Source organism: Styela clava, chromosome 9, assembly GCF_964204865.1.
Source record: "Styela clava chromosome 9, kaStyClav1.hap1.2, whole genome shotgun sequence".
Lineage (NCBI taxonomy): Eukaryota > Metazoa > Chordata > Ascidiacea > Stolidobranchia > Styelidae > Styela > Styela clava.
In genome coordinates, this window is record NC_135258.1 from 11,790,453 (window position 1) to 11,797,869 (window position 7,417).

The window sequence follows — 7,417 nt, forward strand, 5'->3', positions numbered from 1 at the left end:
CGCAAATTTCTAATGACTGTTAGTTTGATAATTGTTTCACCTTAGGAAGTACAAATATACTTTCTTTCATAAAACATCGAGTACTCGGTGTATATTGAATTTATTGGCATTTGAAATCGGGGTAAATTTAATTTTTTTTTTTTCTTAAATCAGGGTAAATTTGAAGACGTGTAGAATTCAGGGGTACGACGTGTACATTCGCCTATAATTACGCGGAAATAAACATATCATAGAATTAAATCCTATGGATCGTTACGGTGAATTAAATCGTGATATTATGTTAGTGACGTCATGGGCAAAACCATAATAGAACAAACGTCGAATATAATTGTTAGTATCGGTAGCGTATTTCAGGACAGTGATTTCACTGCACCCCTCTAAACTTTCAACCCCCCTAATTTTGAGGTAATTGTATATAACTTAAAAAGAATTGTGGCGTAAAAAAAACGCAAGTTAATAGGTAAGTTTACAAGATGTACTAGAACTGGACTTTCTATGACATAATTTTATTTCAACAACCGGAACGCAAATGCAATAAAATGTCTAACAACCGGAACGCCGTTCCGGTGCGTTCCGGCTACAGCTCATCACTGGGCATAGGCTTTTATTATTGCTTTAGTTTAGTTAACATAGTGTATGTGTACATTGTACATATATGTGTAATTCGGGTTGGCTCGAAATACGAAATCAGATATTCAAAACATGGCTCTAATTCAAGTGATTGTATGTCGGTATGGACCGAAGTTTTGATTTGTTAAGGCTCATAATTGTGTTGTTAGAAAGACTAATGCTGGAAAATCAACTTTTTATATCAGGAGCAATGAATTCCAAAACTTGCAGCATACATTCGTGGAAAATTTCAACAAACCCTTCAACAAACGGGTGATTCGTTTTAGCGATGTTGTGGGCTATATATACCAGTATCTAGAACCGTGGTAGCGTACCGCTACTTCTCGACGCCCAATATTCCTAATGGCTAAATGCCTAAATACCAATACCGGGAAAACAGGAGTACGGTAGCCGTACTCCACTCAACCACTCTAAGCGGAACAGTGTTAATTAAGCTTCTTACTAACACACCAACTGCACTTAGTTCTCTTCTATGTTCTCACTTTAATGTTATGAACTTATCGGTAGGCTATCTATACTTGTATGGTGGACGCTACGGCAATAAAAGTTCCGATAATTCGAAACTTCAGTATATCCTGTCCAGGGCCGGATCATGCCTTTGCAGTTTTGGTGTCCCTAAGCGCTTACGAATTTGATGCCCTATGTATAAGTTTATGAGAAGTAATAATAAAAATATACAGTATAATAATGAAACCAGTGTTCCATGTTATCTGATATTAAATATGCAGTTTCAGGATTCAATACTGATTGAAGGCCAAATTATGATTCATAAATGGTTCTCATGCCTACAGGTTTAATATGATGATTGAAAAAAAGCCAAATTTATTTTAACAAGGACAATATTAAGGTTTGAGTCGTCAGACCAACTTTAGTTATTTCATTAAACACTAAAGTGCAATTAAAATTTCGACTATGAAATATCTGTGATGCTTCCTTTTTTCTGGGTGCCCTTAGCATGTGCTTATTTTGCTCAATGGTTGATTCAGCCCTGTGTGGAAGGTATAACAGTGTAAAAACTTGACAGCATCTATTTTTCTCAAGTAAAGCCACGCTACGAATTTAAAAACTCGCTCTTAGCAAACAAGTGCAAACTTCTTCACATCAAAGTAACTCATAGAAAAATAAATGTTATGTAAAAACGATATTTTTATAATAATAATTTTATTTTTCGGCCTTACAAGAACAACATACCGTTTAGTATTTGTACATTTCTTCGGGTCGCGAGATATTACAGAATTTATTTTTTTTAAAAACTTGGGTCGCTTGAAAAAAAGGTTAGGAACCACTGATCTAGATTCTAGACTACTATGGCGGCGGGTAGTTCCAATTTGCAACTTCATTTTTATCTTATGCATGCTTTGATGACGGACCTGCGAACATCTTTCTGCATATTCCATGTGGTTCATGGGCTCTCGAAAGAGTAACACTATCATATCATATATATATTAAGTTCGCTATTACTGATCAGTGTTGAAGTTACCCTGGCCTCGAAACGGTTCAGGCGGGTATCTTTTCCGATGGCTGTGCCTATCCCACGACCCGCCTATACAGCATTTCTCGTTAAAATCGTGGTTTACATATGTCTTTTTCATTTGAAGGATTGCATCACAAGCATAATAATCAAATGGGTCTATTGCACTGAAAAGCGTTATAACTACATCCACTTGTTTTGAGTCAGTACGGATAATTTTAAATTTCTTATTCATCTTCTCAATAAGCTATTTCTGACATGTCGGGCACGAAAGCACGTGCTTCGAACCGACGCAACATTTTTCGAAGTAATTTACCCTGGCAGAGTTGCCAAGAGGGACGTTGATATAAATCAGCTAATTAAATACGATCTCCATCGCTAGCGAAAAGAAAGCGAAGAGATATCGTAATACATCAAGCCAGGTTGAAGTGTGATAAATAAAAGAGCCTGTGAGTAAGAGAACGTAACGGACAACCACTTTGCGTCGAAGCTGAGCAAATCCCATCACTGGTTATGACAGATTTGAATCATCTGATTTTAACGAAAATGTGTCGGCGCATTCTTATTTAGGCTACTGGGTAAGTTGAACTCAAATCGTACTATAGTTTCATTATAAACTTTGAGACCTTTTGATTTCTGCAATATTTCAACTATCATATTCAATATTTGGTGGCATAATTTCGATTTTTCCCTGTCTTCAATCCATACTCATAAAATATCGAAATTTAGTGTTGTTCAAATACTTTCGAAATTGAAATACCCCTTTTCAACTTGCAGGAAAACACAAATGCTACATGCCTTATTTGAAGGTTTTTGGCTTTTTGCAACTGGGCAAACACAAAATCTCTAAATTCTATGATTTCTACCACCTCCCAAATTTAGAACCACCCCGTAAAAATGTACTACATGTGATGAAGAAAGAAATGCTGATCCACGTTACCAGAGAAGATAGAAAAATAATTTCAGAAATACCCAAAACTATCCAATATAGTATATCAGTTGAAGCTGAAGGTGTTTTTTCGTATTTTGTGGCTACTTTGCCAATAAAATTAAAAAGCCGACTCGATGATAACAACCTTGAATTTGTTACGCTTCAACATTACAAGATAAAAATGCCTGAAATTTTGAATTCAGTCCTAACCTTACTGGTAAATATTTGTTTAAAGGAATAAGTATGCCATGTCAAAACTTTATATTTTCAAAGTCAAAGCACTGTTGTTAATAATAATTATAGTTCAAGAATGTTTCAAGTTAAGAAAGGTTTGAGGCAAGGTTGTAGTCTCTCACCATATATGTTCTTATTAATAATTGAAATAATTGCATGTAGAATGCGACAAAACCAGAATATACAAGGTATATGTCTCGGAAATACAGAAATTAAAATTTCCTTGTTTGCAGATGACGCAACAGTATATTGTGATGGGTCACAAAAAAGTATTAAAACAGTATTTTCTGAAACCGATAATTTCTTTACCATGTCTGGGTGCAAGATAAATACGAATAAATGCCAAGCATTATACCTGGGTGCAAATAATAATTGGCAAAATTTTCCTATGCAAGACCGAGGACTTCAGTGGAACCCTAGCTGTTTTAAAATTTTGGGCATTAATGTGTGTGGAAATGATACGGATCTTTTTACTGTGAACCTTTTGCCAAAACTTCAAAAACTGAAAATGGTTGCACAAATATGGTCCAAAAGAAATCTAGATTTCCTCGGAAAAATCACTGTGATTAAATCTTTGATGTTGAGCTTATTGGTTTATGTAGTTTCCATCTTACCAGTAATACTGCCCAATAGTTTTATAATGGAAGTAAATAAGATATGCCATGAATTTTTATGGGGTTCAAAATGGGAGAGAATAAAACGTAAGACATTAATTGCACCTGTGAAGGAAGGGGGGGTCAATATGCTTGATGTGGAATCATTTCTCATTGGTCAAAAATTAAGATGGGTTAAATGTTTAATAAATGACGAAATTGATGTCTCATGGAAATCCATAGAAATGTTTTTCTTGAATTTGTATGGAGGAAAGGCTTTATTTTATGGAAATGTATATCCGCATGGAGTGTATATCAAAAATATGTATTCCAGATGTTTGAGAGATACTCTGTACTATTGGTTTATTTTCAAATCCAAGATTATTAGGGATGTAAGTCATTTACATGAACCTTTGTGGTTTAATAAAAATATAACTTGCAAAGGAAAACTTTTATATATGGATGATTGGAATAGTAAAAATATTTGTTTCGTTGAAGATATTTGTGATTCTAATCAGCAACTTGCAATGTTTCCGTATGTTTTTCATCATTATTGTTTTTCTAGTTTTTATGATGACATGCTAGCGTATTTAAAAATTATATCATGTATACCCCAGCAATGGAAAACTAATTTATCAAAAACCTCACCAGTCAATCCACATCTTAGTCTTATCGAAGATATTAAAAGCATTGATAAAACGTCTCGATATATTTATGATAAGCTTTGTAATGAAAAAATTTTGCCGCCAACTGAAAAAATAGAAAAATGGTCAAAAGAATTGTGCAGGAACTTAGATAATTGGTTTACATTGTATGAAAAAGTTTTTTATTGCTCTGTTGAATCCAGACTTCGTTCATTCCATGTCAAATTTGCCTTGCGAGCAGTGCCCACTAATGACCTGCTATATAGAATAAATAAAACACAAAGTCCAAAATGTACATTTTGTAATATGCATGTTGAAACCGTGTTACATTTATTTTATCTCTGTGAATTTGTGCAGCAATTTTGGGAAATAGTTAACGCTTGGCTAACCGTTGAGTATGGATTAAACTTCAATTTGACACATAGAGAAATGTTATTGGGGGTAGGGCAAAATCAGGGTATAAACTGTGTTTTATTATGTGCCAGATATTTTATATACAAATGTAAACTGCGTAATGAAAGGCCTCAATTTTGCCAATTTTTATAAGATAAAAAATATTATAAACTGTGAAAAGATTATTGCAACTAAAAATGGTAAACTGTCAATCCATAATAAGAAGTGGAAAACTATTGTGTGCTCGTTTTTTTAAAATGCAATTGTATTTGTGCTATTGTGTCTATATAAATGTGTTGTGATAATGTGATGTTTTTATTAACAAAAAAAAAAAAAAAAAAAAAAAAAAAAAAAAAAAAAAAAAAGTATGCCATCTTGTCCAACTTTCGTCGAAGAGTCGATCGACACGCATGGTCCTCACCAGTGAGATTAGGATCTGCAATATTCACCTGGTCATCCTGACACAGTGCGTTACTGGTACATGGTCTTATAAATAAAAAAAAACTTTTAATAAACTAGTATGCCATCTTGTCCCGTTACGGACCTTCCGTATGAGATAATAATATGTAATATTAACCTATCAATCCCAAGTCAGATGAGGTAAGACCGCGGCCTTTAGCTATAACAGGTGTTGGACAAGACAAAACGCTGTTCAACACTAGCAATCGTTACGTGGTAGTATGAACAAAATATACCAAGGTATACCCTGAAATAACCAATAACCAACCATCGTTCCGGTTGTTAGACATTTTATTGCATTTGCGCTTGTTGTTAAAATAAAATTATGGTTCAAAAAGTCTGGTTTCTCCGGTAAATCTAGTTATTAATTTATGTTTTGCTGCCCCATAATTGGTAATTATTTTTACATTACATCATGCAAATAATTTTTTACTATATCTCTGTGGTTGTGTTTGTGGATGGGAATCAACGACTAACATACCGGTGGGAATTAATAACATTTTGTTTGCTCTCGTGATTCCGTGATCAAATTTTTGTTTAATTCCATCAGTTATTTTATCGTCTGTTTTTTTCTTATTATGTAGTCGAAATAAATTTTTACACTTATGGAAAGTCGATGCGTGCCGAGTTACGGTATCATTCACTATGCCCGACTCCTATCGCCACAATAAATTGGTAATATTCATGACGTCATATATTTAATAAACAAAACAAAAAAATTGCCAGACTGTCTGTCAGGCTGTCAGGTAACGTTTTACGGCAAAGCGTATATATAATACGGCAGGTACCGGTACCCTGTATAGGACTCGTTCACCTATTCTAATTTCTCAGTAAAGGAACAGAAACAATACAATGTGCGTGCATGACAGCCTAAGTTATGGAGATCAGAGAAACCTTTAATTCATACAGTTTCGGTACGGTAAAAAACTTTTATGTTCTATAGCGGTACCGGTACTGTTACCGTATATCAGTACCGGTATACAGGTATACGTAGAGCAGAAGAGGTACGGTACCGTACCCGTAACTTTTGAGCTTACCAGTGCTTTGCCAATACCAAAGACCAGTCACAGACGCTTTGTTGATCGGATAGCCGAGATTACGTTTATTACAGTATTACAAAGATACCAATTACTGAATTACTTTTTTCATTATCATATTATTCAGTTCCTACTAATAACGAAAATAGATTATTTCGTTATTTTCTTGTTATTTCGTTAAAATATTTTGTTAATGCAATAGACAGATAAATAAAAGAGAAGTTTAATAGTTATTACTGTATTGTGCAAACAAAGTAAAACGATCATTTGTTTTTAGCATGACTTCTGGGTATTATTATTTATTCAGTTGTTGGGTGCTGGATAATTCCCTTCACAAACATGTCACTTTTCACAACCATAAAATCTATGATTTAATTATGTTCAACCTATATATCTGTTTTATATGTCATTGTTATTGTCATTCATACGTTCGATTTCAGAAGGAACTGCTGCGGCACTTGAGCCATTGCAAATTAGGTACCGGTATCTTTCAATGTTCGTTCAATGTTAAATATTACAATATCATTAGTTTAGTAATTCTGAATATTGAGACTGAATTTTATTCTGAAATCCCTAAAATATGCATGCACATTATCTGTATAAATGCGCATCAAAATAAATTGTTCACATCTCAGCATCTATTCAAATTAGAAAATTTTGAATCGATTCGAAAATTGAAAATATATATGACATTAAATAAGTGACAAATCAGAATGTCTGCCATGCTTGGATACTTGTCAGGTTTATTATATTACTGGCTTACAATTTGAACACTTCATTAAATTTTTAAACTGAGATATAATATTAATAATGATTTCAATTATTGAAGTATTGATTCCGGTCATATTTACTGAGCTCAAATTCATCATAATATATTTAAACAATATTCAATAGGTATAAATGCTCACCCATCTTGAGTTATTTAGATTTTCAGCACAGATATTGGTATGTACAGGTCAGCGTGCTAGTCATTTTTAATATCTATATATATAAACAAAACAATCCCATATTCAGAAACTTGTATT

General features: G+C 33.6%; 1 protein-coding gene across 1 annotated transcript in view; it reads left to right on the forward strand.

The window, feature by feature from the left end:
• Window positions 1–7,417, forward strand: part of LOC120338889 (vesicle-associated membrane protein 4-like) — a 129,902-nt gene that overhangs the window by 65,668 nt on the left and 56,817 nt on the right. The gene's annotated exons all lie outside the window — the stretch shown is intronic.